The sequence below is a fragment of the Cupressus sempervirens genome, chromosome 4, assembly GCF_028749045.1.
Source record: "Cupressus sempervirens isolate cs-2001-9-10 chromosome 4, ASM2874904v1, whole genome shotgun sequence".
NCBI classification, from domain to species: domain Eukaryota; kingdom Viridiplantae; phylum Streptophyta; class Pinopsida; order Cupressales; family Cupressaceae; genus Cupressus; species Cupressus sempervirens.
Window position 1 is genome coordinate 62,055,687 of NC_143121.1, and position 26,262 is coordinate 62,081,948.

Below are 26,262 nucleotides of genomic sequence, written 5' to 3' on the forward strand. Positions count from 1 at the left end.
ACAAGCCACTAGGATGCTAGTGGCCTAGTTATAGATCCCTATTAAACATCCACCATTGCTACCATGCAACTATCCATCTACACTTACTCCTACTTAGCAACTTCTTGAAATCAAATTTACTTTAACAACTTCAAAGGGAAATCTAATGCTAACAATTGGAAGTAGAAACCATGCAACAATACCAAAAGCTCTTAATCACCATGCAAGTCACAGCAATGAGAAAGAAATAGTGATTTTTGGCATTATCTTTGCAACAATTTTCTTTGACCCTTACAAATGAGAGCTAATGGCCTTATATAGAGGCCAAAATGTACAACTGACGGTAGAGATCAAAAGAAAAATCAACGATCCAGATTGGATCCTAGAAACCCTAATTAGAGTTGTCACCCCATTGGCCAATGAGAAGATGCTACCTCATCAATGGGCCAATGAAAAAAAAGGAAAAGTGGCAACTAATGAGAAGGCACCAAAATGGTAGCCAATCAGAATCAGACACCTATCCTACCCAAGAAAAAGGAGAATTTGCCACTTGGGCTTATATCAAATGATCTTCTAATATAGTTCTACCTCTTTCTTTCATCCTTTTAGCTAAGGCAATGAACCTAGCTAGCCTTTCGTTGACTTATTCCATGGGAGGGCAAGGTGTATGCTTCATCTTGAGTTTAGCCAATTTCATCATGTTGCTTGTTGCTTGTAGTGCTTCTTATATTCTTTTTTGTATCCGATAAAGGCATTGAGGGAGGAAAGGGTGCCCAAATGTTTCTTCTTGATAGCAACCTTTCCTAACTCATCCAATCTTGATCCAAGTCCTGTCTCATTGATGTCCTCTTCTTTGATGTCTTCAAAATCAAGTGCCGCCCCAACATCACTCATCGTGGTTGAGATAGAAGTGTCGACGCTTGGGTGGTGTTGTGCAATAGCATTATGTATCTCCTCGAGTGTTCTTAATCTAGTAGTCAAGGCAACAAACCAAGACTCAACTGTACTCAATCCTCCTCCATCGACCAACTTGGCTCTTTCTAAATATGTCTCCAGTAGCCCAATGAATGCCTGTAGCCTAAGAATAGCCAAACCCTTGACTGGAAGGAAATCCTTCCACTCTTCAAATATCCTGAATTTGTTTCTAACAGTCACTAATGACCTGAATATTGAGATAAAGGAAGGCAAGAAATTCTGCCCATCTTGGATTGTATCATGGATCCAATCCTTGACTTCATGTAGTTGAGCTGCTATCTCCTCTGTATTGCTCCCGCTGTCTTGAGGAAGGGCTGCCTGGTGCAGTTCTTGGATAGGCTAGCAATCTCTCCAATATTTGTTTTCAGCCTCTAACTTTATTATCTTTTCATTCACCCTCCTCAACCTTTTTCTTATTGAAGCTATACCCTACTGGATCTCCTTACATTCCATATCATCTGTATTCCTTCCTAAGTCATGCTCCACTATCTCATATTCCTGGGCCACAATCTCATCCAATGCCTTGTTGATTGTCAGTATAGCAATCTGAACCTTTCAGTGACCATCACTATGGTCCTTGATTATCTTAGCCACCATTTTTGCCATTTGTTTTTGGTTCTCACTATCACCATTTTCTATTAATCCTTGGATGTCCTCAACCATTCGGGCAATTACTACCTCGCCTCTTGGCATAAGCATTTGCCTTAACCATAGTGGTGTAGTGCATCTCCCCAAATTTGGATTTGGTTCGATAAGTAAAGCATCAACAATGGCTTCAAGCACTTGACTTATTTATTCAATATCAATCGGTCCATCTTCTTCTCCACTAGTTACTGCCATATCATCTCCTTGTTGGTTTTTCGAGAGAGGAGAGTACTCGGTGCTCTCACTATAACCACTTGATTCTGAATCAGAGCTCAACTCTACCGCGACCCATTTATCACTTGAATTAACCTCTTGGCTTCTAGCCTCAATTATGCTTTCCCTTGATGGTGCTGCATGCTGTCTCTTTGCTGGAGGTTCTGGATATTCTTTGCTTTTCTCAACCTCCAAAGCTCTCTTCTTGCTTCTAACTGCTTCTTGTTGCCGGTTACTTCCTTCACCTTTGTGTCCGACTGATTCCATTAGATCCTCTTTTGGCTTCATCTTCTCATAAGTAAGGGGTATCCTTTGACTTTGTAGCTTAACTTTCCATTATACCACGACTTGGTATGCAAATCTACTGTCCTTGTGACCGCATGATCCCAATCTACTGGATTCAACTCTGTTCCTTCTATTGTATCATATCTTCTGTCAGCATATCTCTATCATCTTTCAGTTGATCGAGAATATCAAGGCCTCTCCATCTGATTTCTCTCATCATGTTCACTGAAAATCTTGAGAAGGCTAGCTTTCTCACATGAAAGTCATCCTTGGCATTGGCCTAAAAATCTTCTATAGTGGGAACATGTTTAAATGCATTTCCATGAGATACTTTAATGAGACCATTAGGATCAAATCCTTGTCTTGCTCTGTACCATCCTAGATGATACCATTCCAATTCTTTCTCTGCAGTTGCAAAGGTGGCACGATTGGGGCGACTATCGTTGGCGATTCCGAATGAGAAGGTAATCCCTATCTTACTCTTGTGTCTCATTATCCTATTATAATGCTCAAGTTGCCTGGCCAACTCCATCAAAACTACCTTTTCGGGTGGGTATCTTGGAAGTCTCTTGGGACAAACTGTGTTTCCTACTACTCTAATGTATGTAAATTGTGGAAATTGAATGAACCAACTCCCATATTTTTTGATCCTTGCTTCTGCTTCCAATGAGAGTCTCCTAGCAGGTGTCCCTTGTAATACCCTTACTGTTTTCATGGCGAAGGCCTCACAGAATATTTTGTAATCCTTGTTGTTGTGCAAATGAAGCTGCAGACAACATTAATGCACCAAATATTGCCCAAGCCCACTACCAATTTCTTCTAAGGCCTTAAGTCTCAGACCCTTATACAATCTAGCAATTAGGTAAAACAAATAGGATCCCATGTAGAATTGCTTTTGGTTTTGTATGGTTCTAAGTTGTAACTCTAGATTCTCGCTTATGATCCTAGCCCAATCAAATCTTCTTTTTCCTTTTTCAATTTCATCAATAAAGAAGTACATCCAATTTTTGAATTGCATACCTTGAGCTAGGCCCATGATATGGCTGAGAAGCACAATGAGATCTCCATACTCGGATTGAAATTTGCCACTGTGAGCCTTGATGATCTAGTTACTGCTTTCTTCCTTTGTGTACCTAATCCTGTTTTAGATGTATGAAATAAGCCTCCTGGTTATCTTGAAATGACTTAGCTGCCTGATCCATCATCACCACCGTCATGCTCTTGTACTGGGGAATGTTGAATGTTTCTTCGATTTCCTGTTCGCCAATGTTTGCCAATACTCTTTTCCCTTCATAAAAAATGATGGATTTACTGGTTAGATCAAACCTAGATGCACATTCCATAACCAATTCTGGACAAGACAATGTAGGAGGAAAAGCTGTTGCATGTACAATTCTGTTTCTATATATCTTCTTTGCCATGGGGGATTGTCCTTCTTTTAGTCTGTCCTTTACCTGTATCATATTTATGTATCGATGTTGGTATCGGTTATTCGCCTCATTTTCGAGAAAAAAGTTGTTTTGGACATCATATCCTCTTTTTCTTTCTTAGTATTTGTTCCCTTAGGGTGCTTGCTTGCACTAACATCTACCATCCTAAACACTTATTTCTGCTCCTCCGTTCTAAGTGATATGGACTACCCTTATCGGTCTTTCTTTGTATTGATAGATTCTAACTTATTTCTACCTCGCCAAGTCCTATCACTACACTTATCAATCTCCAAACTTCAACCTAGGGGTGGGACTAACACTTATTTCTGCCTCTTCGTTACCTTAGGATGGACTACACTTATATCTCCCAACTTCATTCCTAGGGTGGTCTAACTTATTTCTGCCTCTTCAAATGTCCTATCATGGATTCTACACTTATCAATCTCCAAACTTCAACTTATGATAGGATGATGAAGTGGTGGATGATGAATGCAAGAAGAACCAAGGGAAAACAAAACTAGATAAGAACGAAAGAGCGAAATCCGCTTAAGGACCTCTTTCAACTCTAAATGGATTGAAATTACTTTTACCAATAGCTAGGTCTTCTTTGAAGTTCGGATCAGACTTAAGAATTTCAAATCCCTTGCAAATCTTGATGCCCTAGCTGGAAAAATCAGAATTCGGTGCTCTTCGAATTGCCCATTCTTGTGCCACAAAAATCAGACTTTACCACTTGTTTCCTCCTTCAACCAAAAATCATCCAACCTCTAGGAGAAATTGCAGCCTCTTTGCAAAAAAAATCAGACCTCAAAATCGGCTAGGGCAAGGAAAAAAAATCGCAGCCCTCTAGCAAATATAAAATCAGGCGTAAACAATAACAATTCCATCCTCCAACTTTGCAATTTTGAAAATGTTCTTCTTTGCCAAAACAAATCGCCAAAAATAGGAAATTCAGATCTGCCTTAGAGAAGCTGCCAAGCATGACAATTTTTCCTTTAACATGGAAAATCACCAATATAGAGTGCAGATCTGCCGCTTCAAAGAAAATCGCCAAGCATGGGAGATCCCTATCATGAAGAAAATTGCCAAAAATAATGCAAATCTGCCTTTGCAAGAAAATTGTTCAAGGAAAAAGAAATCCGCTTCTTTGTCTAAATTGCCAAACAACATGAAGAGGAAGAATGAGGAATGAGGAGAACAGGGGAAAGAGCTTCCTCTTATACCCAACTCTCTTGCTCTCTTGAGCTGGCGGACTTGCACCCTGGGAGAACAAAAATTGTAATTAGTGCACAAATCTAGTCCAAATTAATAAATAAAGCCTTGGAGATGTTAAATGTTTCCATTTAATGATGATTTAGTAATTAATATATCATTAAAAATCAGATTTTGGCTAGCCAAAATTGATTTTTTCAATTTTAAATTACTAATTTCTTTAAATATTTTCAAATGTTCAAGGCAAATTAATCCATTTAGAGCCAATTTTTTGCAATTTAATCCAAATCGATTTTGCTATGCAATTTTTTTTTCCCTTAAGAGTCCTAAATCGATTTTCCCATTTGATTTCACCATCACAATTTTTTTTTTTTTTTACTGAAAAAGTTTCAAGATTTTCCAAAAGACCCAAATCTAACAAAATTCCAATTTTTTTGAAAAATTATTCAAGTTTATACAATTATATCCAAATTTTCAAATTTTTTTTGTCTAAGTACAAAATTCACAATTCTACCTTGTCAAGTGTTGTTCTTTGAAATTTGTTTAGTCTAAGGATAGAATTAGTCGTTCTAGAAAATCAAGCTTAAAATCGGGTGAAAAATAAATCTAACCTTTTCTCTCTTGGCTTGAAGGTGTCCAAGATGTAAAATTTTTTAAAATCAGAAAACTTTGGACAACTTCAAAAATTTATTGCCAAGGCGATTGAGAAAAAAAGGGGGTCCCCAAGATTTGGGGCGATGGTGTGAAAACCTCACAACAGAACTCTCCATAGTGACATAACGACAAGCGTGGATTTTTTTAAGATCTGACGGCTGAGGAGATTCATCATTGAATACTTATAATTCCATCTTTAAAACATCATCCGTCGATCTGGTCTTCATCCGACGATCTGGATTTAGTCTCCGAGCCATTTGACTTGTCAACTTTGCAATGTAGATGTGCAGATTAAATATTGACCATTGATTTCATTTCAAAAAGAGTCATACCACCTTTGACTGGGTTCTTTCACCATTTTTGATGATTCATCTGCTCTCCTACATTCTGTCTTGATCATCTGCAATGTCTTTCATGAAAACTGCAACATAGCATGAATCTTTGTCTCCAACATGATTAAGAATAAAGAAAGATGGATCGTTAAGATATCCAAACCTCCTTCCCATTAGAGGAATGCATAACGAACTCTCCCAAAACCTAATCACCTAGCCTTGCACTAATGCATTGCTCATATGATTTCTTGCATCTGGTTAGCTGAAATGAATGATGAGAAGTGAGGCCATCCTATAGGCAATCTAGACTCAGACTCAAAACATTGACATTAGCATGACTCAAACCTAAGGCAAAAAGATATGAACTGAAACTTGGGCAACACACTGATGTCTATTTGCAAGGTAAATGGATAGATCAGATATTTGAGTATATGAGTATACTTTGGGTATTCATGTGTATGTTACGACTTAGTTAATGCCCAATGGATAAGGGACTGATCAGCTTGGAGAATGCATGTTTTTGTTTTTCATACCTTAGTCTTGCTGATAATCAACATCCTTAATCAAATCTTTTCCTTTTCATGTTGAAAGAGCTAGAAGAGTTACCCTCACTTATCTTATTTGGTTCATAGGTTATGTTATTAGCTATTCCATGCCTATGTTGTTTGTATAAGTATTAGAAGATTAAGGGTTTTATCTGCTTTGTCTAGATTCAGTTGTATGCTTTTGACATTGGTACCATATAAAGAATCTATAGGTTCACTCGCCTAGGTTTTGCAGAGCCTGAAGAGAAGAAGGAGATTAAATAGCCTTATAGTTGGCCTTGGTGTCTGAATAGGTGCATTGAACATGGGAATTAGCTGCCCCTAGGTGTATATGTTCTTATCACTGGGTTATTCAAAAGCTGTTAATTCAGAAGCCAACAAAATCAAAGTTCTTGGCATTCCACCTAGATAATTGTTATGATCATTCCACAAATTGAAAAAAAGCAAAACTCCTATTTTTTGGAACCTGATTGCATCTATTCAAAAGGAAGATTCCAGATTTAGAAAATTCTATTATCGCTTTCGAACTCTTCATTCATAATGCATTCACAGCCTTCCAGTAATTATGAATTGCCATAAGAAATAAGTTTTTCCTTGCCATTAATTACAAAATTTTGAGTTAATAACTTAGATCTGGAGATGTTCGATCCTATAGAAGGTCTGATTTTTACTTTCAGATTCAATATGTTTGCAGCTTGAACAGTCAGACATAATTCTTCATGCCAAAACCAGGACTTGTGTTTGTGTTTGTTGATCTACAATGCCCAGCAGTTCATAATTCATTAATGATTCATTTCACATTTAATATTCATCTCCTTGACATGGATGCCTTAATTAACTTCTTTGATCAAACTTGAATGCTCATGGCTATGAGTGAAGTATGCATACACCTTGGATTTGTGCACTATGAGCTGTGCAGAAATACTAGGTGGAAAAAGCGCTTGTGCAAACTGTGATCAAATGTCACATGTGCATTGGATGCTTTCATAGGCACAGTGAGAAAATCAGGGGTAAATAAGGCACAACACCATGTCATTGCCTTGTCTTTGCTTTGTCAAGTCTTAAATCAACCTTTAATTGAGTACTCTTCATTGTCATTCCAACTTGAAGATTATATGTTGATTGGGTGCTTATGGCCCTAAGTGGAAATAATATGTGAATAAGGCACTATCATACCCTAGTGTGAAAATCACATGCAAATAAGGCAGACTCATCTAGGGTTATGGCGAAATTGGCATGCAAATAAGGCCCTTGTATTAGGGGGTGGTGGAAATTTGATGTAAATAAGATAGTTGCTAGGCAGAAATGTCATATAGATATAGGCAGAAATGTCATATAGATAAGACGCTTGCACTTTGCCCTTGTATTTGGAACTTGGATCTTGTGTTTTTATTTTGCTTCTTGATCTCTAGTCAATGCGTTCTGATCTGATTTTGTTTAATTGCTATCAAGTTTGACCTAAGTTGTCGGTTCTAGTTCAGGGATGGACCAGGTGTGAGATCCCAGTATATGGGTTTGTGAATTTTATTTTAGGGATTTGGGTGTGTATAGGTATGTGTGTATATATATAGGTATATATGTATCGTATATACATATTTTAATCTTGGTAATCCTATATGCTAGACATGGCAGTAATTCTGAGAAATACAAATGATTCAATGCATTGCCTATTGTTGATGTTAGTTTTGTACCACTGCATAACATATAGGAATTGAATACTTGATACAGAATATCAAACACTCAACCCTCTCTTGAAAAGTAAATACTCATGAAGACATGAGAAAAACTCCAATGTTCCTTACACTTGTGGATATTAACTCAGTTATATTAATGTGATTTTTTGGTTAATCACGTAGGCGGCCTTATGTTGTTCATTCAAGGATTGTCGAACTCTCGTTGTGATGGTGATGATGATGGCTTTGTAAAGTATATGAGCACCAAATGATGTTGATGGTGATGATGATGGAGGGTATGTCTGCCAATGATGCTTCTCTTTTTCTAACTTTCTTCTTAAATGAACTCCAACTACTGAACTACTTGCTACTTTACTTCTACACTTATGAATGGAAAGATTAGCAAATGGACGGGGATCAAATCTGATGAAAGCTTACCAACAACTCTACCTCCATAGATGCAATGATTCAAGGGAAAAAGACTAGATTACCATGCAAGGCTTCCTAACAAACCGCTAGCATGCTAGTGGTCTAGTTTATAGATCCCTATCAAACATTCACTAATATCACCATGCACCTATCCATCAACTCTTACTCTTATTTAACAACTTTCTTGAAATAAAATCTACTTTAACAACTTCAATGAAATTTAAGACTAACTATTGGAAGTAGAAACCATGCAATAACACCAAGTGTTCTTAATCACCATGCAAGTCACAATAATGATAAAGAGAATCAATTTTGGTATTATCTTAAGCAACAATTTTCTTCAACCCTTTACAAATGAGAGCAAATGGCCTTATATAGGGGCCAAAATTACAACCAACGGTAGAGATTAAGAGGCAAAATCAATGATCCAAATCTAATCTCAGAAATCCTAATTAGGGTTGCCACCTCATTGGCCAATGAGAAGATGCCACCTCATCAATGGACCAATGAAATAAAAATAAAAGTGGCAAATAATGAGAAGACACCAAAATGGTAGTCAATCAGAATCAAACACCTATCCTAACCTAGAAAAAATGAGAATTTGCCACTTGGGCTTGCATCAAATGATCTTCTAATATAATTCTACCCTTTTCTTTCATCTTTTTAGCCAAGGAAATGAATTTGGCTAGCCTATCGTTGACTTCCTTCATGAGAGGGCAAGGCGTGTGCTTCATCTTGTGCTCAGCTGAATTCATCACGTTGCTCGCTGCTTGCAGTGTCTTCTCATGATCCTTCTCATACTCTTTTGAATATTTGATAAAGGCACCGAGGGAGGCAAGGGTGCCCAAATGTTTATTCTTGATGGCAACCTTCCCCAACTCATCCGATCTCGATTCAAATTCTGTCTCATTGACTTTCTCCTCTTTGATATCTTCAAAATCAAGTGCAGCCCCAACATCGCTTATCATGGTTGAAATGGAAGTGTCAATGCTTGGGCTGTCCTGTGCAATCTCATTCTGTATCTCTTCAAGTATCCTCAATCTGATAGTCAAGGCAACGAACCAAGACTCCATTGTACTCATTCCTCCTTCATCTACCAACTTGGTTCTCTCCAAATATCTCTCTGGTAGCTCAATAGATGCTTGTAGCCTGGGAATGGCTAAGTCCTTGATTGGAAGGAAATCCGTCCACTCCCCTTCAAATGTTCTAAATTTGTCTCTAATAGCCACCAATGACCTGAATGTCGAGATAAAGGAAGGCAAGAAATTTTGCTCATCTTGAATTATATTACTGGTCCAATCTTTGACTTCGTGTAGCTGAGCCGATATCTCTTCTATATTGTTCCCGCTGTCTTGTGGAAGGGTTGCCTGATGCAATTGTTGGATAGGCTAGCAATCTCTCCGACACTTGTTTTCAGCCTCCAACTTTACAATCCTCTCATTTGCCTTTCTTAACCTTTCTCTAATCGAAACCATGCCTTCCTAGATCTCCTCACATTCCATGTCATCTGTGATTCTTCCCAAGTTATGCTCAACTATCTCATACTCCTAGGCTACAATCTCATCCACTGCCTTACTAACCTTTGGTATAGCAATTTGAACTTTTCGGTGACCCTCATCATCACTCCTAATTACCTTTGCCACCATTTTTGCAATTTGTTTTTGTTTCTCACTATCTTCTTTTTCCACTAACCCTTGAATATCTTCAACTGTTTGGACAGTCACCACCTCACCTCTTGGCATAAGCATTTGTCTTAACCTTAGCGGGGTAGTGCATCTCCCCAAATTTGGATTCGGTTTGACTAGCAAAACATCACCAACAGCCTTAGGCACCTGGCTTATTTCCTCAATATTAATTGACTTATCCTCTTCTTCACTAGTGACTGTCATACTATCTTCGTGTTGGTTCTCTGAGAGAGGAGAGTACTCAGTATTGTTATTGTAACTACTTGATTTCGAATCAAAACTCACCTCTACCGAGACCCTTTGTCCACTTGTATTAATGTCTTGGCTTCTAGCCTCAATTATGCTCTCCCTTGACGGTGTTGCATTCTGTTTCTTTTCTAGATGCTCTTGATGTTCTTTGCTTTTCTCAACTTCCAAATTTCTCTTTTTGCTCTTAACTACTCTTTGTTGCTGGCTATTGCCCCTACCTTTTTGTCCGACTTCGCTGGACCTTTCTTCGGGTTCATCTTCTCATAAGTAAGGCGTACCTTCTAACTTTGTAATTGCCTTAACTTCTCATTGTACCATGACTCAGTGTGTAGATCAACTGTCCTTGTAACTGCCTCTAAGGAAGGATCCTGATGATCATCCCAATCTACTAGCCTCAATTCTGTTACATCCATTGTATCATAATCCTCTCTTAGCACATTTTCATCATCTTCCAGTTGATTGAGAATATTAGGGCCTCTCCATCTGATTGCCCTCATCATGCCCATTGACAATCTTGAGAAAGCTAGCTTCCTCACATGAAAGTCATCTTGTGCATTGGCCCAAAAATCTTCTATAGTAGGAATATGTTTGAATGTGTTTTCGTGAGATGCCTTGATAAGACCATTAGGATCAAATCCCTGTCTTGCTCTATACCATCCTAGATGATATCACTCTAACTCTTTCTTCGCAACTGCAAAGGCAACGGGATTGGGGCAAGTATCATTGCCTATTCCAAATGAGAAGGTAATCCCTATCTCACCTTTAAGTTTCATCATCTTGTCATAATGCTCAAGTTGCCTAGCCAACTCTATCAAAACTATCTTGTCGGGTGGGTACCTTGGAAGTCTCTTGGGACAAATTATACTTCCTGCCACTCTAATGTATTTAAATTGCGGAAATTAGATGAACCAACTCCCATACTTCTTAACTTTTACTTCCGCTTCCAATGATAGCCTCTTAGCAGGTGTCCCTTATAATATCCTTACTGTCTTCATGGAAAAGGCATCATAAAATATCTTATAATCTTTGGTGTTGTGCAAATGAAGCTGTGGATAGCACTCATGCACCAAACATTGCCCCAGCCCATTGCCAATCACTCCTAAGGCCTTAAGTCCAGGATTTTTATATAGTCTTGCAATTAGATAGAAAAGATAGGATCCTATATATAATTGCATTTGATTTTGCACTGTCTTAAGTTGCAACTCTAAATTTTCACTTATAATTCTAGCCCAATCAAATTTTCTCTTTCCATTTTCAATATCATCAATAAAGTAGTACATCCAGTTCTCAAATTGCATACCTTGAGCCACACCCATGATTTAGTTGAGAAGCACAATAAGATCGACATACTCTAGTTTGCAATCTGACTTGGTGAGCTTTGACACCTTGGTGACTCCCTTCTTGCCTTCGCTTAACCAATTCTGCTTTATATGAATGAAGTAGGCATCCTGATTATCCTGAAAGAGCTTGATTGTTTGATCCATTGTTATCACCATCATGCTTCTACCAATAATGGGACCCTCTTCAACTTTGGATCTGATCTCAGAAATTTCAGTCCTCGACAAAATATGATGCCCTAGCAAAAATCAGAATTCACCAACCTTGAAAAATCTGCCCATTCCACTGAATCTTGACCTTCTTGCCAAAATCGCCCAATTTGAAGGAATTCGCTGCCCTAGGGCAGAAAAATCTGCTCTAAATCAGAATTTCGGTTCTCCAAATTCGCCCAAAATTGTCAAAATTCAGACCTTAAGTCACATTGCCAATTCACCAAATAAAATCGCCAAAGTTGAAGAAGAAAACTGCTGCCAAGGATGGAGAGATCAGACCGCAAAAAAATGCTGCCAATTCACAAAAATCAGGCTTTCACTATAAATTTGACCTAGGGTAGAAATCGCCCAACTTGCAAAAATCAGATTTGCTCCTTCAAATTTGCCCTAGGGAAGAAATCGCCCATCCAAGGAAGAAAAAATCGCTGCCAAAATGCAAAATCAGATCCCCAAAAATCGCCTTAGCTAAAAATTTTCTCTCTAGACGAAAATCGCTCGAACTTGCAAGAGGAGGTGTTGGCACTCAAAATTGAGTTCTCATTTTGAGCATCTATTTCAATTTTGAGCCAAATCAAGCCCCATAAATGCATTTGTACCTGGCTGTACCTTTGAGGCTTAAGAGGTGTTCAATGCTTCTAACACCTTCCATTTAGTGCGTCTACCTGTTCCATGAAGTTAAATCGCCATTCTAAGCCATTCTGTGAAGTCTCGTTTTGAGCAAATTTCAAATCTGCATTTTTCACCAAAGTATCAAACAGCGACAGGAGCCTATGTTTGCAACTGAATATCTTGCATCCAGTTACATTTCAAGACTTTCTGCTTTAGGAGTATTTAGTGTCCATATCTGAGAACCTATGTTTCAGATTTCGAGTCGTTTCGAGTCTGTTTAACTAGGTTTTGAATCCCTCAAAGTTGGTCAGTAATCAATATCATGCTGATATGAAATGTTCAATTCTGGGAAGCCCTGTTTGACATGCTATAACTTTTGATCAGTTGACCAAAATGCTAAATTTCCTTTTGCATTGTATTGTAGACGTCAGAGGCTTGTTATGTTTCAAGTTTTACCGATTTCTATCTTTTTATTGGGGTCAGCATTTGCAGATTTGTTAGAACCCTTGTTTGTGATGTCATATTTTGAAATCCATGATAGGTGAAGTCGAATGGATTGTACCACTTTATTGTCCTCCAAAAATACTTTAAGTGTGTCAATTTTCAAATCTTGACGAATCCATTTGCACACTTTTCCAAGTCATTTCCATTTGCAAAAAATCACTTTCTATTAGTGTTTCCAATCCGTAAAATCCAAGTAGCCCACTTTGACCGCTTTCCATTCGCGTCCTGTTATTCGTCATGAGCCCAAATTGCAAATTTATAATGTCCTCATGACAGAGAACCAATGTCCCAATTTTTATCTTCCCAAGTGCCCATTTGCCCAGTTTTCAAAGCTAAATCCAAACCCAGTTTACTGCTTTCTAATGTGTTTTCTTGTAGGCAGTTTTGAGAGGTCAACTTTGACAGTAAATATCTTTTGGCTCCGAATTCTTCATGAGACGAGATTTGACGAGCTAAAAGTGTGTGGAACAGAGATTCAGTGTTGTTGGTTTCAAAGCTTGGTCAGATGTCTGGATCAATTTTTAAGGCCGATCAAAGGACCCTCTGGCACAAATTTGATAAGTTGCAAGGAAGTGATAAAATGAGTTTTTAATGATAGAGCATTTGTTGAATCTGTTTCAAATCAGTGTTGGAGGATGAATGAGTCAGTTTTGCAATTCAGTTGTTTGAAAGCGAATTTTTTTTAGCTGGACCCACTCTAGGGCCCAACTAATTGCATCAGACTGAATAGAAAATGTGGGGGTTAAAATGTGGTTATAAATGTGCCATTTTACTGATTAAATAACATGCCAGCTTTAAGGGAAATGAGATAAATGGGGAAGATGATGGAGTTGAAGCTATGCCTAGAAAGAGGGGTATTTGAATCAATTTGAAGTGAAATCAAAAAAATTCTTCAGAAGAAGTGCTTGCCAAATGGAGGAGATTTTGCAGTGTGGTAAAAAATAGGAAGAGCAAGATCAATGGCTTCTACCTCGGGTGTTACAGAGGAGGAAAGCTGCTCTTCAAGTCCAAGCTTAGTATACCAACACAGGAGAAGAGGAAGGGGAAATGCAAGGGAATATACCTACATGGAAGAAACCAAGATTCTTTCCCTTCCCAAACAAGAAAACCAAGCCGCCGAAGATGTAAGTGGATTCATATTGAAGCCAGCAGCATGGATCATAAAATTGTTGACTTTGCAGGTAAAAACCATCCTTCACATTTCTGCAGTATTAAGCAATGTATTGAATTTGTGTTGGTCTGTGGTGGCAGAGCCTGTGCACATAACGGTGCAGGCGAAGGACAAGGTAATAGAAGTAGTGAGTGAAAATATAGCCATGATTTCCAAGGTTCCACCCAAGGTTACCGAGGGCGGGGGTCTTGTCTTGAGGAAGTTGGGATTTGGTTGCATGGCCACCACCTATGTTTGTGTCATGCTCCTTCTACTTCTGTTATTTTCACTACTTCTCGACATTGCCTTTGTTTAAGTGTGGATTGAGGAGCCTATTATTATCAGAAAACTCTTGTATTTTGATTATACGTAGTCCAATACTAGCGCAATTGTGCCGTTGGTTCCTGCTAACCACGAAAAGGTTCCTGGAAGAAGAATCATTCCAGCTAGACACAAGTTCTCTGCAGTTATAACCCTTGTTATGCCACAGTCGGATCACAACCGCCATGTTGGGATGTTTCAGGTAATGGCAGAGCTCATTTCCAATGATGATAAGGTTCTTGCCCAATCTAGCCAGCCATGTATGTTGCCTTTCAGGAGTGGCCCAATTCAGCTTGCTAAAATGTATTCAATGAGTCTTCCTATATTGATGGGTATTTTTGGAGAAACTGAGACTATGGTAATTCATCTCATTGATTACCGAGAGAAGAATATCCCAATAGAAATGGTGAAGATAATATTGCAACCAAAAGCATTGACATTAGGATTGCCTGAATTGTATTATGTTGAAATTGATATTCGTTCTCAGCTTCCTTGGATTAAAGAGTTTTCTCGGAAATGGAAATGGACATTTTGTGTATGCGGCAGGGGAGAATCTGCCAATCTGGAAGCCCGCATGCAAGAAGGGCACCCTGTACAAAACATTGAAGCCGCAATCATTGAGAAAAGAGGCCCCACATTTTGTGCAAGGGGAAAATACAACACTTGAGCAGAGGATAGACCCATGGAAGAGGAAGACACCCACGAGCTGGCTTGGAGAGTGTAGAAAAGAGAAGAGATTCTTTTATCAGCAGGGTTATCTGATGCAGACAAAGAAAGGAGTAAAAAAAGGAACTCCACGCCCTAAAAAGAAATCAAAGCTCAGGCAGCTTATAGATTGTGAGCAAGGGCAAATATAATTATCCCACATTTGTGAGGATAGAGGAGTTTTGAAAGTTTAAATACAACATAACACTGAAGCTGAAATGAATTGAAAGTGTGGGCTTTTGGAAGCCGCATGCTCCAAAGTGGACCCCGGTGCTACGCTAGTGGTGAGTGTTGTACTAAATTTTGATAGAACACGCCAGTAAAGAGGATGATGTCAGCAAGTTGCAGGTCGCCGGAAAGGTTGAAAATCCGGCTAGTCACTACCTCGCTAGCCGGAAAATCCAAGGATTTTCGGCTAGCAACATAGCGAGTCGTCGAAAAACTCTGAAAACTAGCGAAAGCAAACTCTAATGTAAAATGCAACGTGGGTCCCATGTGTAGTTACAATTAATGAATCAGGTAGTGACAAGTGGCAACATGTGGTGAGCAAGCTATACATAAAATGCTGACGTGGCAAATCATGATCAGAGGTCACCAGATGGTGACACGCGGCGGATCTAATGATAGTCGCTATGTCGCCATGACAAAGTTGCAAGGGAGTTAACAAAGCAACTTGGTGATGATGACGTGGCACAATAAGCTGGCTGTGATGTGGCACTGAGGTGGCGATGATGTGGCATCAATGAGCAGGATTAGTTCGCCGGAAAAGTTGCTGGAATCTGGTGGTCGCCATGTTGCCACCGAAAAAGTTGAGAAATTTCGACAAGCGACTTGGCGACTTGCCAAAAAATTGAAGAATCTGGAGGAGTTTGAAGGTGGGTCTCGCTTGGCAAATCAAAAAGTGACATGTGGTGCAGTTCAATGGTCAGAGCCAATCAGAGAATGACAAGTGGTGTGGTCTGAATGGTTGAAGGGTATAAAAGGGTTCAGAAATTTACCATATCCAAATATTGCTGTGCGTTCAGTTTGCAATTGAATAAAATTTGGTTTCAAATGATAAATTTCTATAGTTTAAACTATATAGAATGTTATAAACTTTTAAATTTTATTCCTTTAGTTGCCAAAGCCATGAATAGGACCTGAACTTTAGAGGGCCATAACAGAAGCTATTTTTATCGAAAATGGGCGCTTCAATATACCATCGGAATCGGGAGAATCTGAATTTTCCATTTCTGAAGTCAATTTGTGCATAGGTCTTCACCGGTTCACGTTGTAAGCCATTTTTTGATTCCTAGGGCCTTCTTAGTGGAATAGGCAAATTTGATCATGGAGCATCAGAATTGGTTAGAGGGCAGTTTTAAAGGCTTGTTGGGATCTGAATGTGAAGAAAATTTTCTTTAAACAGTTTTCTTGCATTCTGGAAGTTACATTTCAACTGATTTGTTACTTTTACCTTGTGTTCATTTTAACATCAGAAATCAGTTGCATTCTTTCATTATGAAATTTCTCAAATATTTCTATCTGGTAGAGGCCAAATGATGGGATTAGATATGCAGTTATAGTGAGAAGGTAGAGATAGGTTTTTTGAGCTTCTTAGGAAAGAATTCAGAGGGGACACATGTCAATTGCAAGTTGAATCCGAGAATTTTCCTCTTGATATTTATACTTTCTTCTTCTCTTTTGTAAGGTTTGGAAAATTTGGAAAGTTTCTCTGGTATGAAGATAGTTAGTAGGACTGGCCCTGGAATTGATGAATTCTGAATGGAAGACTTGGGATGTGCTGGTTCCAGACCATGAAACTTTGCTTTGGCTGTGATACCCCCTTCCCATCCCATCAGTTTCTCATTCCTGCCATTTTCTCTCTTGTATGACAACATTTGTTCATTGAATAGTTTGGTTTATTAGGTTCTTTATGAGTTAATTTCATGCCTTTTTATGTATTATTTCAAGGAAATCAATACAAGGAACAACAAGTGTTTAGTTTCAGTTCAAATCTTGTCTCCATTCTTAGTGAGTTGTAATGTTTTATGATCTTTGAACAAAGAGCTTAGGTCATAGTTGCAGTCCCTTAAGGCTGTATGTTGTTTCATTGTTGCTTGTAATTCAAAGAATTATGTAAATGCTTCAGAGAAATCAATAGGGTTGCAGATTTATTGAGGAGGATATCAGGTAAGAATGAGATTTAAATTGAACATTGATGTCTATTTACAAGGTGAATGGATAGATCAAATATCTGAATATATGAATAAGTATCAGATATCCAAAATGCATGAGGGAGATTCATGAATTGCCCAATGGATCAGGCACTGATCAGCTACAGGATCATTAGTTTGTTGTCCATATCTGGTTTTCATCCACTTTCCCCACCTACATAAAATCAAAATCAAATTCAAATCATCTTTACATTTTATGTTGAAGAGCTAGAATAGTTTAACCCTCACTCACCTTATGAGATTCATAGATTTGCATTTAGCTACTGTAGATTTGTGTCATTTCATGAGTTATTAGGAGATATAAGGGTTTTTCATCTACAGTAAATAGATTCAGGGATATGTTTTGCACTAGTACGATATCGATTGAATCTGAGGTCTACCTGCCTAAGTCTTGCAGAGCCTGAAGTAGAAGAAGGGTCAAGCCTTATAGTTGGTCCGGTGTCTGAAGTGATGTGTTGAAAATGGGAGTTAGCTGCCCCTAGATGTGTCATCTTCTCATCGAGGTAATTGGAAACCCTCCAGCGTTTTCAAACACCAACAGGAGGTGGAAAGAATGAATGAGGAAATAAGAGGGGGGAAGCCCCTCTTATACCCTTTTTGCCTCTCCAAGTGGGCCGACCTGCCTAGAGGGAAAAGAAAATTAAGTTAGTCCCTTAATTAATGGCCCAAATTTAAATGCAAAATTAAAATTACTTAGCACTATAATGAAATTGGCCCATTTAATTGCCAGTTTTGATTAGAAATTGCAAAATAGAAACAAGGTAAGCTTAGAAGATGTCAAAATTTTCATTTAATAATGTTTTGGCAATTAAAATATCATTAGAATCAAATCTAGCAAGCCAAAATTGATTTTCAATTCCAAAATACCAATTTCCTTTAACATTTCTAAAATCCTCTAGGCTAAATTTCAACCAAATTAATGAGATTTTGCAATTTAATCCAATTTCAATTTTTTAACAAAATAAATCCTTTTCTTGGCACTCAAAATTCAAACCCTAACTCCAATTTCACTATCAAAATTTCTTTTCACCAAAAAATTCAAGATTTTCGAAAATGACTAAATCTAAAAAATCATTTTGAAAATGCTCAAGCTTATATAATTGTATCAAATTTTCAAAATCCGCCTAAGTCCAAAATTTGCAATTTGTCCTGCTAGATATTATTTTAACTATCGAAAAAATTTGTTGTTGAAACTTGTTTGGCCTAAGGATAAAATTACATGTTTTGGAAAATCAAGTTTCGCACCGGGTGAAAAATAACCAAATCCCTTCCTGGCCTAAAGGTGTCGAAGGTGTAAAAATCGTCAATTTGAAAAACTTTGGACCACTCCAAAATTTTGCTAAGGCAAACAAAGACTTACAACACCTGCGAAAATTGCCGAGCCCTACCCGAAAAAGGGGGTCCCCAAAGTTTTTGGTGTGATGGTGTGAAAACCTCACAACACCTATATGCTGCTGTATTTCTGAGTGCTGCTACATCCTTTTTGGTCCAGTATATGTAATTTTGAGCACTGAAAAAATCATTTGCAAATTGGTACATGCAATGAAAGGCCATAATTTTGTATCACTTTTCTTGTAGATTCTTATCAGCTCTTGCATATTAAAAAGGAACATTATCATTTCAATTTATGCGCAAATACAAGTTTTTTGTTCATCCAGTGTATGTTTCTCTTCATTGCTGAGCAAAGAAAGCTGCATAAACACATCAAACCAATGGAACAGCCAGTGAAATGTGAAATCATGCATTCATGCCATCAAAGAAACTACTAAAAGAAAAAACCTTGGATCAGAACTAGCAGAGTATTTTACAAAATGCTTGATGCTTGAGATTTAAGGTTTCTGTGCCATATAGTATCTCTTACATACTTGGTTCTCAATGACTAATATTTGTTCCTCTATTACACTTGCATCTTTGTGTGATATCCTTGTCAAAATAAAATTCATGTAATTAATATATAGATAAATAATTAATTAATAAAATGATAATATAATAGTAATCATATAATAGTATTGCATAATATATGTTAAAATATGATTATATAAAATGATAAAACTTTAATAATCATAATAAAGTAAATTGTATTAATATCAATATTGATAAAATTATAGGCCCATTAATAGGTTCCCAATGGTTAATCCTTCGAATGCAAATCAAGAAAATAGGGAGAAGGGTTTGAGGGTGAAGGAAGGATGGTTTGGAGTCCACTTTGATGGGGCATCAAAAAGCAATCGGAGACGTAGTGGTGCAGGGTGTGTCATACTAGGTGCAAAGGCATTAGCAAAGGGGACGAATAATGTGGCTGAATGCATGGAAACAATTTTTGTTCTTAAAGTTGCCAAGAAATATGGTGGCAAGCAAATCCATCTCTATGGGGACTCATAAATTGTGATTAATGGCATTATCAAAGGCAAGCTGGATACTTGGTTTCTAGATAAGTTTATCAAGAGGATACGAAGGTTACTAGATGGATTTGAAAGTTTTCTAGTTACCCATACTAGATGGGAGGGAATGAGTTAGTTGACAAAATGGCTAATGTTGTTGTGAACTTAGGAGAGCAATAAGAGGTGATAGAGGACTTTAGAGATATTTTATTAACTTAAATATCTTCCCCTTAGTCGATCGGATGTATGAATGGACCCCAACAATGATGGTGTGGAGTGGTGGTTGGTGGTAGAGGGGATGTCCTTTGGCAAGTGTTGAAGCTATGGGCAGAGGATAGTAGGTTTTACAATGGGTAGGCGTCATTCCCATTATGTAGGCACCTAAGAACTTTCTAGATAAAGGAAAATGTTAAATAGAGCCAAAATCCAGATGTTGTTGTCTTTCCACAATGTGTAGAGTTAAAAATATAAGTGCAAAATGGAGGCAATTTTTTTTTGATGATGCCAAAGAAAACACAAACACTAGATTTTCACAGTGAGATCTCACTATGCCGTCTTGTAGAGGTGTTTCACATTGATGAGGAGTTCGTTGGAATTATTGGGCGGCTGTTTGGTAAGGAGTTTATGGAGAAAGACTTTCGCCATTAGACGAATGTAGATATTTCTTCTTTGTTTTGTGTGTGGTCATTTCTCTTGGCCTAGAACAAGGAGGCTGCTAGAATGATTGAATTATGTCTAGACCTGATTGGCATTTGGAGTTTCAGCAGTGGTTGGACATGGCAAAAATGGGTGTCGATTTTCGCATAGTCGAATGTGTTTGGTGAAGAGTCAAAGGGCTGGAGGATGAGTGAAAACTTCCATCATTTTCAGTACTTCAACTCTAGTTTGGCAAAGGACGGGGGGGCTCATTCTACATTGATGGAGCTACTTCATTTCATGGTCAAATGGGAGGAGGACCAGAGGCGAATGACAAAAGAACGGAAGAGAAAGAGGAAGTTTACTCCAAGCAAAATCAAAGAATGAGATTATGATGAAATCGCACAGAAGGTGCTGCCACCTGTGATGGGTAGGAAGAAGCGTAAAGTGGATACGGTAGGCGAAGCGATGATCAACAAATCAAGGGAGGACATGATGGTGTGCTGGGGGTATCCCGGGTGAGCTTCATTGTGGGTGTTTTTTGGTTGCCCATTTTCTTTAATAGGGCCTACTTCCTTGTTGTATGGTCTGTGTGTTTGTGTCCTCTATTAGTCATGTTGTTAGTGTTTGTTAGTGTCTTTGTTGGTGTCGGGATGTAATGGGGGTGTTCATGCCCATGTTCAAAGGAGTTAAATGATAATTTTGGGCTGCAATGTAATGGTGGGTTTTGAAAATCAAGGGTGTAAGGCCATTTATGCTATCAATGTAACACTTTTTTAAATCAGTAAAATCACTTATAAAAAAGAAGAAGAAATAATAATTAATAACACAATAATAAATTAATATTAACAAATAATATAATGATAAGACACATCTTTTCACATATCAAGGTAAATTGAGAAATATCAATCACCCAAAAAATATATAGGAGAAAATGAGATATGCAAAATTTGGTCTGCAAAAAGTTCAGATTGAGGAATTGAAATAAATTATTTAAGTTACAACAAGGGACATTACAAATGTTACCAGAGCTAGCATCCTGCCAGCCTATAAATACATGAAGACGTTTAGTCTATGATGCCTGCAGATTCAAGAAGACAGAATATATGAAATTGGTAAACATGAAAGGTTCACAAATCATTTTGACTGCATGCAAAACAGATAAATTAAAGGCACATGGAAGATATAAAATCCAAATTAAGTATAAGTGGAGATAAGGTAGCAGCCAATAAACTCTAAAGGGACTTTGAAAAGATACACAACCAATAAGGTATAAAGACTTTGAATACAAGAAGGAAATATAAAGATCTGAATTTTATCTTGAAAACAACTGCATTCTCTAAGAATAATATACCTATATCAGATTCTAAAACAATTGTCATGTTGAACACTTACAGCCTCTGCAAGTCATGTAGTTACAAATCAACCGTGTAGAATTTCTTATTGTGTTACTTCCAACAGCAACACTTAAGAGTCGTATTCACTTCACGGATTTTTCATCATATGCTACTCTTCCAACATACATATCATCAATACAGTAACAACAACTGATTTTCTTTTTCAATAGATATTCACGACTTCCTTTTTTATTACTTAGAGGAACCATGCTTCGAACTCCAAGCAAGACATATTTATAACAATCTTTATCCAACAGGAAGTTGGAATGACAAGGTAGTTTTTAACTTAGTTGCGCTAACCCCTTGTTGGTTTTCAAACTGACACTTCTCAGTGTACATTTGCAAAACCAAAGTTTGATTTATCTTAGCACTGAACATGTCAGATCCATAACACAAACCGACTGAGACAAACAACATAGCTACTTGTCATATTTACCGATTCTCTTAAAATTGTGACCATGTTCAATATTATAATTTAACCACTTCATTTTTGTCTTTAATCATCTCCATCGAAATATAAATATGAACAATATGCTAATAGGCAGAAGCCCGATAAACATAATTATATCACAACATATTAAGACTCGACTTCTTCCATAGTTTTTGCATGTATGGATGGCTGTAACTGTTTCAATGGGGCTTAGAAAAGACAAAATGTTTTTTTTAATAAAACCACATTTCAACAGCATTCAAATCTTTAAGAGTCGGTTTTGTCTTTCCATGCTGTTAATCATGCCTGAAGAAAATGACAACTCTATCTTTCCAAATATCATGCTTGAACAAAACGACAGGTCTTTCAGTCACTTTTTCTGGTTTGACATGTGTAAAAAATGATTCAGAATATGCACTGTGCAGAAGGCATTGTGCTTTGAAAAAATAATATATATTGTTTGCCAAATGCAATTCATGATTGTTTCCTTCAACCTTGTAGTCAGAATAAAGTATTTATTGTGTTTCATTCTTGTTAGAACTAGTCGGGCTGGGTAGTTAGGAGGTGAGGGAATGTGTCGGTTTCCAAACCAACAGACACATTCCCTCACCTCCTAACTACCCAGCCCAACTAGTTCTAACAAGAACTAAACACAATAGTTAATTTATTCTGACTACAAACCTGTTACTGAACCTCTGTGGAAAAGAGCTGTAAATACAATGAACCGATGTGGAAAAAGGGACTTTGGAAACATCAATTGAAATAGACTTGAATATTACGCAGCCCATACAGATAAAGAGCTTTGAATAGGAGGATCCCCACACAGTAGAGGATATCAAAGAGGGTATTATTATACATGGCGATTAATAAATATGACAAAGTAAGAGGGATCAACAATAAGAGGAGAAAATTAATATTCAAGGAAAAAAACAATAATATTACCACATAGATAAGAAACAGTTAAAAAAAGGAATTCATAACATTGTTTGCACAAATGGCATATATAGCAGATAAATAGAGGACAATCACTGTACAAAAAAAGGACATTAAAAGGATTGGTATAAGGCTTTGTTAAATAACAGAGAGCACCATTGGGAGGTAACCTGACAAACCACTATACATAGTACCCTTAAAGGGAATAAACAAATAACTCTGCAATCTATGTCTGATACAATTAGATATGAAATACATCACCAGCACAGAAGGAAGATATTCTATTGGCGAAACCACACTTAATGCATCTCTAAGGTAAGTATGTTATCTATTATAATAATTAGAATCAACTCAATTAAAGAATATCCATGCTCAATCCCAGTCTAAATCTAAGCCAGAAGGAATAAGTAGGGATACAATATGGGAAAGGCCTGTATAAATCCAGCCAACAGGTTATCTCGAGATACGTAAGGGTCAACGTCCCCGAGCGCCTTGAGGACATGTCCAAGAAAGGCTTAAGGGCTTCAATCCACAGAAAACTTAAGGGGGACCGTTGAGTTTGGCCTCAAAGCAACATATTGTATCTTTGCATTCCCTCTAAGCTAGAGTTATAGTCGGAATAACATGAATTTTCGTAGCTTGCCATAGCTTACTCTTGATTTAATTAAATTATTAGGTTAAATAGAATACAATTATAATGAATTTATTCATAAATAAATAGACGACTCACATGGGGTCAAAGTGACCTATTGTTATCTCATAATTCCTTCTAGACCAAAGTTATAACCAAGATAGCATGGCCTTTTCAATTCACATATAGTTTATTACTAGCTTACCTATAAGGGTAGCTTTAGGAGAGAAAACAAAGGTGTATTTAGGGAGAGGCTAGTGTAGATCTAGCCAATTGGTTATTCCAAGAAAGGATAGGATCAACGTCCCTGAGTGCCTTGCGGACACGTCCAAGAAAGGCTTAAGGGCTTGGATCTATAAAGCCTTGAGGGAAACTGTTGAGTTTGGTGTCTAAGCAATTTGTTTACATCCTAAGTGTTCTTCTCGACTAAGAACAATAATAAGAGCAAAACAAAACGAGCATCCTACTAAGTAGGCCACTGAGGCCAAGAGGGCCAAATTTTTGCTGTTGGACTTAGTATGGGATCAGCTTGGAGTAATTTATCACGATTCATATTTTATTTGAAACTTATATATACACATATGTACTAATGATCACTTGTGGTTTCAGGGTTCTAATAAAGAAGTGAATTTTGTAAATCTTTTTCTCAACCCTAGGTCATTGCAAATTGTAAGGCATTAATCAAGAATGCATGTGTTATATGTCTGCATCGTGTCTACTTTGTATCTTTATGCATTCATGTGTCTACTTCATGTTTTCATGCATTACATATTGTTTGTCTTTTCATGCACTCTATGAACCCCTTATGCCTTCTTGCATCCAATTATATGCCTTGCATGTTGCCTCTACAAGAAATTTTATGATCTTGCTTAAGGACAAACGAAATTTGAGAGGGGAGGACTGTGATATCCCCATCAAAATAAGATTCATATAATTAAAATATAGATAAATAAATAATTAATAAATAAAATAATAATAAAATAATATTAATCATATTATAGTATTACATAATATATAAATATTAAAATATGCTTATATAAAATGATAAAACATTAATAATCATAATATAGAGCGAATTGTATTAGTATTAATATTACTAAAATTATTAATAATAAATAACAACATAATAATAAATAAATATTAACAAATAATATAGCGAAAAGACATCTTTTTGCATATCAAGGTATATTAAGAAATATCAATCACCCAAAAACATATATAGGAGAAAATGAGGTGTATAAAATTTGGTCTGCAAAAAGTTGAGATTGAAGAATTAAAATAAATTATGTAAGTCTTGACAAGGGACATTACACTTTGTAAGTGTGTTTGAAGGCCTCATTCTAGGCTGTTTTAGGGTTAGGAATAAAAAATGAAAAATAATTTGTTTTTAATCTTGGGTTCACTTTTTCAATCTGGGTTTGTGGGGTTGCGTGGGTTCATGCCGGGTGCGCCTTGGTGCACATATGGTGCGTGCCCAACATTGTGGATGCTCTAGAGTTCGCAGGTGCACAAACCCTAGCACATCCATAGTGCTGGGCGTACACACCCTATGAGCACCCAACATGAACCCATAGACGCACCTAAATCTAGTGCGCCCACAGAGGCACCTGAACCCGCTTTCAGATTCATCCATTTTCATCTTGATTTTCTCATGTCATACTCTCAAGGTTTGAGATTCATGTTTGTCCAAGTCATTCATTCCAAGCTAATCATCTCCAAATCAAAATTATAATCTCATTCCTCTAGTCTCAATCAAACCAAACTCATCTCAAGTCAGATTGTAAAGCTTTAAAATCTCAATTCTCATGCCTTGTACATGTTACATCTCATGCACTTAGTGTGGAAATGACACACAAATAAGGCACAAACTCTTGGTGCAAGTTGGGATTCAGAGGCAAATAGGGCACGGTCATCATGTCATGTCATGAAAATGAGATGCAAATAAGGCATGTGTACTAGGGAGGCATGGCAGAAAAATCAGACCCAATTAAGGCTCACTCCATAAAGGTATTGCAGAAATGCAAGGCAAATAAGGCACTTTGTGTCATGTCCCCACCATGAGACACCAAGAAGATATATGATATAATAAGTTTTAATTAAAGATTGAAACTTATTTTTTTATTGACAAGCATAAGAAAACATAAATATTCTACAATTTGAAATTTCTCTGTAACTTCGGCAGGAGTTTGGGACGTCACCCTTGCCACAGGCATATATGAATTAGATACAGAAGAAGTGGCTGGTTGGGAAACAAAATCTGGATGCTTGACAGTGGATAGGCCATTCTGTAAACAATGAAACAGTTTCCTGTGTTTTCTAGAAATGCGAATATTTTAACTCTGCACAAATGTGATTTTGGAAGCAATAATCTTATCATATGCTTCTTTGAGAAGGTGGTTGTTCAGACTTAACAAAGCATGCAACTTTATGACTCCTCAAACTTAATATATCTCGGTTGGCCCCATATGTAAGGGTCACCTCAGTATCATTTCCAGT

The 26,262-nt window shown here is 37.4% G+C and overlaps 1 protein-coding gene and 1 pseudogene across 1 annotated transcript in view; both read left to right on the forward strand.

Moving 5' to 3' along the window:
• Nucleotides 1–26,262, forward strand: part of LOC149559946 (protein LEAD-SENSITIVE 1-like) — a 72,925-nt gene that overhangs the window by 12,658 nt on the left and 34,005 nt on the right. The gene's annotated exons all lie outside the window — the stretch shown is intronic.
• LOC149559947 (seipin-1-like) lies at nt 13,929–15,107 on the forward strand (annotated as a pseudogene).